Raw genomic sequence first — 10,339 nt, forward strand, 5'->3', positions numbered from 1 at the left:
TCTGTAGCATGAGCATCTTCATCTGGGGCCCGAAATGTTGCTCATCTTTAGCACCTCCTCCTTAGATCTTCATAGAATGCTTGCATTCTTTAGCTTCTTGTTTATTCTCTGGATATGCTCGTTTTTCACTTCTTCTGGGATTTCATTCAAATGGCCATCATGTTGTCAGGAGTGCATATATGGATTTCTCAATGTGTATTTTACTTCCAGGATTCTTTTCGGTATAGGTAGTCTCACTGGCACTGCATGTGTCTCACACTCTAGCTCCCAACATTATGGGGACGGAGCTTTGAGTGGGGGTACTTGGCTCCACCTCTACACTTTAAGTTACTTACCTATAACTATTGTTCTCTGGCATGGGTCTGGCATGGATTCACATGCAGACCATCCCTCTGGCTGCTCTGTGGCTCTTATTGTCATACTGCCAGTTTAGGTGCTACCAAATCTGAAGATGACTGCCAGAGGTGGGGCTTAAGGTGAGGACTGTTATTGGATGGGGCAGTATGACCCAGAGGACATTGATTGGTTTAGAGGACAAATACAGTTTTAAAGTGAATGTGAAACAGTTTTTTCTTTTTACCAAAGATTCCCAGCCTGAAGAAGGGGAATATTCATGAGCATGTGAAGCCATGCCAGATCCATGCCGGGGAACAATAGTTACAGGTAAGTAATTTTAACCTTAACCACTACTACTATCAGGGTTATCCATTCAGAGGATTCAATTATCTCTATAATGTGTTCTTCTTCTAGTCTGTCCAACTCTTTTTCTACATTTTCTCTTAGGGAAAACAGAATGCTTCTTGCTTATGTGTTACAAGCACTGTTGCTGCCTTGATGATGATTTTGTGTGTGTATCCCCTTAGGTAGCCAATTTTCAAAGTAAACACTTCCCTAAAGCTTTCTTCCTCCGTGTGTGATTTGCACCAAAAGCACAAGATTGGTTCATCAAGGGACGGATCAAGTCTGATCTTAATTGAAGTTTGATCCCACCAACCTAACACCTCTACACCTTTTCTTGCAACATAAACTTTAATTTCTGCCATTCTATCCTTGAATTCAACAAGAGCATAGAGAATTCCTAATATGTGATCACTTGTGCCTTCAAATCCAACTGGATTTCTTATCTCTGGTTTCTGTAGTTATGCCTTGATGCCTCTCCTCGTCAACTCATCCCATTTTTTTCCTTGAAATGATTGTGTTGGGAGAACAGCTGTTCACCATCATGTTGACCCCCACAGTGTCTATTTGTATAATACAGCACAGACCCTTCAGCTAAGTCTTCAATTTTGCTTCTTATTGTCATAAGCCGCTCTTCTTCCAACGAGTCGTCTTCTTGAAACTAATGCAACATTCTTTCTGTTTCTGCCCATGGCAATAAAGTGTCCTCACACGCCACAATTTGCGCATTTGAGGTTCAATGCTGGACATTGTTTAGAATTTCCATAGTTCCCAGCTCTTCCACAATGGAAACATCTGGTTTTTTATGTCAGGCGCCAGTTCTTCCAGAGAATATGTTCTTTGTCATTTTCATTTGAGCTGTGACTCTTTTCTTTCCTTGTTTCTTTTTCTTTTGCACTGCCTTCTTTTTTCTGACCACATTAACTTGTGTACTGTTGCACATTGTGTGTTCACTTCCATTCTTCATTTTAAAATGTCTTTCTTCTTTCCCTTTATTTCCTTTATGCATAATTGTATATGTTCAGTCTTCTTGGCTATTGCTATTGTCTCTGTTAGAGTAGGATCTCCGAACATCCACAGTCTCTCTTGTGTCTAGGGTGTTGTTCGTATGTATTATTATTTGGTCTCCGATCAGTTCCACTGTCGTTATCCCCATACAAATTTAGCATGATAGTGATTGAGTTTTTAATGCCGGTACGCATTCTTCCGTTGATTCCTGTTTTCTGGAATCTGGAATCAAAAGTTAACCTATTTATAGCCACATTAATTTCTGGTGCATAATGTAAGTCTAGTTGGCCTGTAGTTTTCTCGTATGCATCCATGTCTCTACCTCCTCACTCAGCTGACACCATGGGGTGTGGTGGGGAGGAGCTCTCAGTATTTCCGTTGGCCTTCGGCTCCAGGGGATTGCAATAACAGCTACCATTATTTTCCCAAAGTTAAACCTTCATGTTCTACTGTTTTTATATAATTGCCCCAATATTCTCTCCGTTCTGACCAGGGGACTGCAGGTTCCCACGGATTTCTCAAAATATCTGCTGGTGGGTGTACTATGATGCTCTGGATAGTTCTGGTTAGGCTTCAATCTGGGAATTCCCTTTTTCTCCTTATGTGTCTCTCCCCTTTTGTTTTCTTCTTTAACATGTTAAATTGCCTCTGAACACTATGTTTATCTTTCGATAGTATATTTACATTTCCGTGCAGAGGCTTTCACTGTTGTTTATGTATTTCCATAGCAATGTTTTGTCTTATTGAAGTCCTTCTCTTTCCCCACATGTCGCTTCACATCTAAGGGTCCTTTTCTTCAACCACTGCACGCCTACAAGTGCAGCTGCGATTGGCTATGAACCTCAATGGTTGTGGCATGCCTTGTTTGTGCTACAACATAATAATTTCACTAACCGTTTCTTCGTTGACATAGTGCAGAGTATATCTTTGTTCTGTTCCTTCGCTCTCTGGTGGTCCCTGCTGTTTCCTTCACACATAGGTTTGATACCTGTGTCCCTCATCACCAAAATGTGGTATCCAGCTCAAGCAAGGACGATGGACGCAGGTATGTTCCAAGTTACTGTATTCATGTATTGCAAACACCAGTACAGCTGTACAAGCCTTGAGTGTCCAGAGTTTGCTACCCACTCCCTCAACGTCTCTCTCTCACTCTCCCCACAGTCATGCTCTTAAAAGTAAACATTTTAATCTAAATCCTAACAGAACATTTCTATGAAACACACTACACTTTGATCATCGTCTCCACCTTACCATCCATGGTTGGCCCCCAGCACGTCTCCCTAAGATAAAGTAAAAATAAGGGCGCCTGGCGGAGTCCTGATCTACCCAGGAGGGTACGTATATAATAATCAAAAATAATCAGGATGTGTGATCCTACAAAAAGCAAGCTACGGTTCTGAACAAATGAGTTTATTTAAAAAAAAACACAATTGTTATTGTTCAATTAGTTTACATAGCTTTCAATAAGAACGAAAGGCTCAAAGGAACGGACAAGAGTGATTGAATTTGGTGGAAATACAGAATGAGTATCAACCTCTTTTGTATTGAGGTACAAAGTTCCACCTAAGGGCACAGTGGTATACAACAGTTAGAAGAACATATATTTATACTATAGTGCACCCGGGACATAGGGTGGTCCAGGGCATGGTTAACACGGGGTGTACACAACATAATCTACAAGACATACACGAAAAAGGGTATTTGCAGTTGTGTCACTGGGGATCGACACAGGTGTGTTTCGGCCATGAAGGCAGAATTGTCGCCTGGATAGTGTTGGCCTTCTTCAGGATGAGCACCAAATGTGGTGTAGTCCGTTTTGTCTGCGAATAGAGAAGGATTTGTGAGGATCTCAGGGTCTAATTGTGTTATTTATTGTTTCATAATTGAGGCCTAGTATTGCCATGTCAAAAGACAGCTTACCTGCTGATGTGGTAGCAGTAGTGATGCTGTACAAAACCATCCAAGGATTAGTGCTGGATGGTTGGTGCGAGACTGCACTTGGGGGAGCCGTGGGTTCCTGAGGTATCAATTTTGGTCAGGGTCCTATTGGCTAGAGGAGGGCCTAAAAAGGTCCCTCGTCTGTAAAAAAACAATGATGGAAGTGCGTTTGAGGCGTCGGTACAAACGTCTAGAAGTAGGGTGAGGGTGTCGGTGACCCTGGTCTAGTACCCACTGTTGGACGGTGGTGCAGTGGTGGGTATCTGGAGCGGACCATAGTGCCTCAGCTTGTGCCTAGGGAGTGGATCCAGTATCAGGCTTGTAGTGTGATAACGGATGTTTGTGTAATGGCGAATACCATACGTACTTAAATGCTCCAGGCTGTGTGGACAACGTGATGTCAACGGCTGCCCGATGTGATCTAGGGCGTGAAGGGTATTACAACCCCATGGTGTGTGGACAAGTTGGTTTTAACTAGCGCAAGAATGGTGCCTTTGTTGGAAAACCATGATGCAAAATGCAGAAGTGCGTCTGGACTGGTAGTGCATCTGTGTTCCTCTGATGGATCGCAGTGCGCTGGAGGGGCCGAATAGCAACAAGTGGTTGCTGTGCATTTTATACACAAGATGGTGATGTGGATCCAAACAGTGAAGGAGGTGGTTCCGCTAACAAAGACTTTCCGTAAGTGAGTAAACGAATAGGTAAAGAGGGCAAAGCCTCTGGAGGCGTGACCGCTGGATTTGTGCACTTACCGCGAGCCGTGAGAGCAACGTACGTCGTCGGGGGATCTGCTGCTGTAATGGTAGCTGTAACATCCAAGTGAAACCAGCTTAGCTAATAAACTACTCCCAGTGTGGCGCCTGTGCGTGAGGTGCTGAGACCAATGGGAGTAGTCTGAGCCGAGCCGTGAATGGAAACTGAAAGCGGTCTCCGTGGAGGACTGAAACTACTGGAAGTGCTAAGGATGCTGGGACATGTAGTGTCTGATCTAGTGGAGGCTCTAATGAACACTGAGGGCAATCTTTGTGAAGGACAGGAACTAGTAAGAAGAGCTACGGATGCTGAGACATGTAGTGCCTGATCATGTGGAACGGCAATGTGAGAGTCAATGATGTTGAACGCATACAAGTACTCGAAAAAGCATGTGATCACAGTTCTGTTCCAGTGATTATAAAAACAGTCCAAATGGGTTAATACAGTTTAGTGACATTCATGCTCTCAGTCCAAACACCTAGCCTGTGGGCAAAATTTAGAGGGTCAAACGAACAAAATATGGCATTATTGTGTGCAGTGGGTGCAACGTCTCTGGGTCCGCCTCATGCTCGTGGGTGGAGATTAGACCCAAAAATGTTTCCACTCTACGGTTATGTTGAGGCTGTGGCGGACTATGTCTAGTCTATGGACCCACTTTTGTTCCAGTTTTGTGAGGGCCAGGTCTATATTGCCTCTGCGTTTCTGTGGCTGTAGTTGTTGCAGCACAGTCCAGGTGAACTGTTCATGCGTATGGCCTTTTGAAGTGCTCGACCAGGGGTTTATCCTGTACTTTATTCTTAATGCAGGATCTATGCTCGTTGATCCTCTGTTCAACAGGTCTGATGGTCTTTCCGATGTATATCATGTCGCATGGGCATTTGATGACGTAGATGACATATCTACTTTCGCAGTTTGTGTGGTTTTTCATGTTCCATGTGAAATCTTTGTAGGTGAAAGTTTTGCTGTTGGTCGTGTGACGGTAGGCCACACAGTGTCCGCAGCTGTAGCGTCCCACGACTGGTAGCAGGTTCCATAACGTCGCTGGTGTTTTAGAGGGTTCCAAAAGAGTATAGACCAAAGTGTCCCTTAGATTTTTGTTCTTTGAGAACGCGAATAGTGGTTTCTTTGCCAGACTTCCTTCATTTTTGATGAGGTGCCAGCGTTTCCTGATGGTGGTTTTTATGAGGTTGCTTACTGGGTTAAAAGTTGTGACGCAGACAGTCCTGTCTACGGGATCCTTGGTTTTGGTGGTGCGACAGACAGAATGGTCTGTGTTTGCTGCTCTTTTTTTGGCCATTTTTATAGATTTTTTCGGATAGCCTCTTTGTCCTAGGCGAGTTTGTAGTTGTTTGGCGTGTAGGTTGAATTTTTCTTTGTCCGTGCAGTTTCTACAGATGCGCAGGAATTTTCCATAGGGGAGATTGTACTTCAAACCCTGTGGATGATAGCTCGAGAAATGGAGGAGACTGTTTCTATCCGTTGGTTTCCTGAATAATTCAGTTTTTAGTAGGTTCCCAGAACGGTAGATGTAGAGGTTTAGGAAATGTATGGACTGGAAATCCCACTCTATGGTGAACTTGCTGTGGGTGTTTTGCAAATTGAGCCAATGGTGGAAGTCCAGGAGTGATTCTTTGTTACCTTCCCATATGACAAGGACGTCGTCAATGTATCTGCGCCATACCTTTATGTTTGCTCTGTAGGGGTTTTTGTCTCGGTAGATGTTGTCGTCTTCATACTGGGCCACATACAGGTTTGCCACATCCGGAGCAAAAGTGGCACCCATGCTGACACCTTTGATCTGTTGGTATTGTTGTTGTACAAGCAGGAAGAAGTTCTCTCCCATGGCTATGCGGATGCATTCCAAGATGAAGTTGGTTGGGTTAGTGGTCACATCTGTCCTTCTCTCGAGGCAGGTGGCGAGAGCTTGTAATCCTTCTCGCTGTGGGATGGAGGTGTATAAAGCCTCCACATCCATGGTGACTAGCATGGAGTTAGTGGTCAAAGTGACGGTGTCTAGGATCTTGATGGTCTCTGTGCTATCCTTGATGTAGGATTGCATTTTGCTCACAAAAGGTTTCAAAAAATGATCCGTGTATAATGACAAGGGTTCCAGTAGCGAGTCGCAGGCCGATACAATGGGTCTGCCAGGTGGTTTAGTGGCGTGTTTGTGTATCTTAGGCAGGAGATAGAATGCTGGAGTCCGGGGGTGCATTTTATTGAGGAAAGTGCGTTCTTTGGTACAGACCCAACCGTCATCCTCAGCGTGTCTGGTGAGATTGCTGATTTCCTCTAGTAGGCGTTGCGTGGGGTCCCTGTTCAGTTTTTTGTATGATGTGGTGTCATCTAGGAGACGCTGGCATTCTTTGTTGTAGTCTTCGGTGTTCATGATGACGATTCCGCCGCCTTTGTCGGCTGGTTTGATGGTTACGTTTTTATCCGAGTTCAGATTTTTGAGAGATTGTCTTTCATCTTTGTTAAGGTTATCTTGATAATAGTTCTTCTGTTCAAGTCCGCTTTTGATGGTTTTCATAACTATTTTCTCAAAGGTTTCGAAATCCCCTGGAACAGTGTGGGGAGGAGGATTAAAGTTTGACTTGGGTTTTAGGCCCGTCATGTTCTCTGATGTTTCTGTGGGTTCTTGGATGATGGTATCTTCCGAGTTCTGTTTTTCAGGTAGGTAAATTTCAAACAAGTATTTCAATCTCAGGGTCCGAAAAAATCTTCTGAGTTCAGCTTCTGTTTGGAATGGGTCTGCCCTTGTGGCTGGCACAAAGGATAGTCCTCTTTCTAGGAGGCTCTGTTCAGATGGAGTCAGTGTTCTTGTGGATAGATTAAAAATGGGGATAGAGGTTAAGGTTGATTTGAGTACCATTGGCGTGTCCTCATGTACTGGCCCGTTTGTTGTGGGCGTTTCTTCGGTCTGCCCCGTTGTCCCCCCCTCTGAAAAAAAGGATGTGGAGTTGGTGGTCCAACACCTCTGTTACTGTTTGATGTACTTGAGGGGCTTCCGCTGGAGGATCCTGAGCTTCCGGAAAAATTGACGACACGGTTGCGTCTGTTATAGTTTGTTTGTTGTTGCTGTTGTAGGTGTCATGATGCCTACCCCCGGACATCAGGACCAAGCCCATCAGCTCCGGGAGCAGGCATCCAGATATTTATTAAAACCCCAACAGCCCCGGCTGGGGGCTGTTTGGGTTCAGTCCTGGCGCCTTAGGCGCCAGGCTCATCATGGAAATCAGTCCAGGCGCCATAGGCACCAGGCTCATAGACTTTACTTACCTGATGCAGACCATGCTGCTAGTGAGTCTAAGCCAACGTGAGGCCTGGATGGGACTATTTTTCAACAGGGACTATTTTTTACTCGGGCGTGGTTCTAGGGAACTTCTTACCTGGAACTACTTTGGAGGCTATTTAAATCACGCCCGAACAACAGCACACGCTTCGCGTTATTCTGCATCCAGCATCGTAACGCTCACCGTGCCTGCAGTCTGCATCCAGTCTTCTGCCACGCCCGCCTCAAATCTGGAGCTCCTAAAACCAAGAGGAAAGAAAAGGACAAGATTAGAAAACAAACTATTTCTAATTCCTCACCTGATTTCGGATCCATCTCGCCTCTGGACCTGGAAAGAACATAATTTCTGTACGCGTCGCATCTCCAGCTGCAGCGCCGCGCCACACTCACCAGTCCTCGCAGCATCTTTCGATTCGGCGCTGCCTCCATCATTTCTTCGCCGAACTCCGGCACCTGAGGGACAAAAGAAAACAACAAAGTGAGCCGAGAAAACCAACAAATGAAACACTTATCATCATAGACTTACTTACCTGATTACCACCGGAGGCATTATTCTATAACTCTCCACATCTTTATGTGCCGCACTTGCAAAGGGAGAGAAAACAACACGTTAAACACCGGCAACATTTACCGGGCGGCGTCGGGTAATACAGACTCTTACCTGAGCGCCACCAACTGCCACGAGGGGTATCTTCTCATGATCTTAGTTGCAAGACAAGGAAAGAAGGGGGGAACAAGAGTGAATCATCAGACATATTGAACTCCATGAACTTGATACTTACCGAACCTTGCCAGGAACCTCAGAGTCAATACTCTCCGGAACTCTCCCACGCCTTCAAACCAGTGAAGTAACTGGCATCAACGCGCCCCTGCAATCCACGCAGGATGGAGAGCACATCATTTAAAAACATAAGGTGAGGTTCCTAAAAGGAGATATCGGAGGTGACAAGAAGGGAGAACGAGAACAGTGGGAGGGGGCTATCACTCATATCCACCCACGGGTGGCTAAATCCCTTTCTCCACTTGCAGGAAAATACTTCTACGGATCAAGCAGACGAGATTAGGCGGGCCAGTCCAGACAGTCATCTCGGCACTACGCATCCCGCAGCTGTCCGGGTCTGTTCGATGCCCCTGTGGGAACCAGGAGAGCGTAACAGAATGGGAAGCCTATCTACAAATCCTCACCCGGGCGTCATGGAAACCTCAGAAACCGACCAACTAGCCCTATTGTTAGGGGAATTTAGGGCAGAAGTGCACTCTGCGCGCCAAGAAACTAATGCCCTCAGGAGAGAACTGATTGTGTCAAAGTGTCGCACTGATGATCTTGCTAGACAATTGCTGCAAAACCAAGCTGGGCAAACACCATTACCTGGACCTGGGGGGAATCCAACTCCTGTTTCATCGAGCAATCCTGTGCAAGTGGTTCTACCTGGGAGCATTCCTTTAGCTCCACCCAAACGTTTTGCTGGGGACCTGAAAAAGTTTGCCATGTTTATGAACCAATGCCGATTGCACTTTTTATGCAGACCTGGAGCTTTTCCGAACGACCAAACCAATGTAGCCTTTGTACTATCATACCTTAGTGGCAGCGCAGCGGACTGGTCAATTCCACTAGTCAACCAGGATGACCCTCTTCTTCGGGATTTCCAAGGGTTTCAATTGAGCATGGAGAGACTATTTGCAGACATTCACAGGGACAGGCCCTGGATAACGAACTCTTATCCTTACGACAAGGTAGCCAGGATCTACTAACCTATATCGCAACCTTCAATACGTTGGTGGTGGAAACCGGATGGCCAGAGGTAAAACGAATTACATTATTTCATCGGGGACTTCGGGGTGAACTCAAAGATGTTTTGGCCCAAGTTGTGAACCCACCTCAGGATTGCGCAGAATATATAGACTTAGTGGTCCAGTTAGACCACCGACTTCAGAATAGAAAGGCTGATCGAGCTAAGTTCGAGAATCGGGTATTGGTTAAACCCAATGTTACCCTCAAAGGAACAGATGCACCAGAACCGATGCAGATCGGGGGGGTCAAGGGACCCTTAACTCAAAAGGAAAGAGAAAGGAGACGGCAGATGCAATTATGTCTGTACTGTGGGGCCTCAGGAGATTTTCTACGGGATTGCCCTATAAAACCATCCAAAAAAGTAGTCGGAGTTGCTGATAAAAATCAAACAGAGCCTGATTCGGAAAACGACCACGCCCGACAAGCGTAGAGGTCCGTTTGCCGAGCTTGAAGAAGGATACTCAGACCTCGCACTTCATCATACCAATGGTCCTTGTGGATCCAAGTCAGCCATCACGCATGCACGCATTAAGGGCATACATTGATAGCGGGGCCATAGGAAAAACTATGTGGACCACAAATTGGCTACTAGGATGAATCTACCTCTTTGCAAAAAGACCTCTTGGGATATCATCACCACAGTCGATGGAACTGAAATTGCCTCTGGGCCTGTAACTCATTCCACCGCAGAGATGACATTATTGGGTCAAGATGGGCATCGAGAGACTATTGTGTTTGATTTAATCAAAGCCCCGCAGTTCCAAATAATACTGGGGATACCTTGGTTGGAAACACATAATCCTTGTATTGATTGGCGAGAGAAGAGAATAAACTTCCCGGATTGTGCACATACTTGTTACCCGAAAAAACCCTTGAAC

This window comes from Ambystoma mexicanum, chromosome 3q (assembly GCF_040938575.1).
Source record: "Ambystoma mexicanum isolate Mex_15411 chromosome 3q, UKY_AmexF1_1, whole genome shotgun sequence".
Lineage (NCBI taxonomy): Eukaryota > Metazoa > Chordata > Amphibia > Caudata > Ambystomatidae > Ambystoma > Ambystoma mexicanum.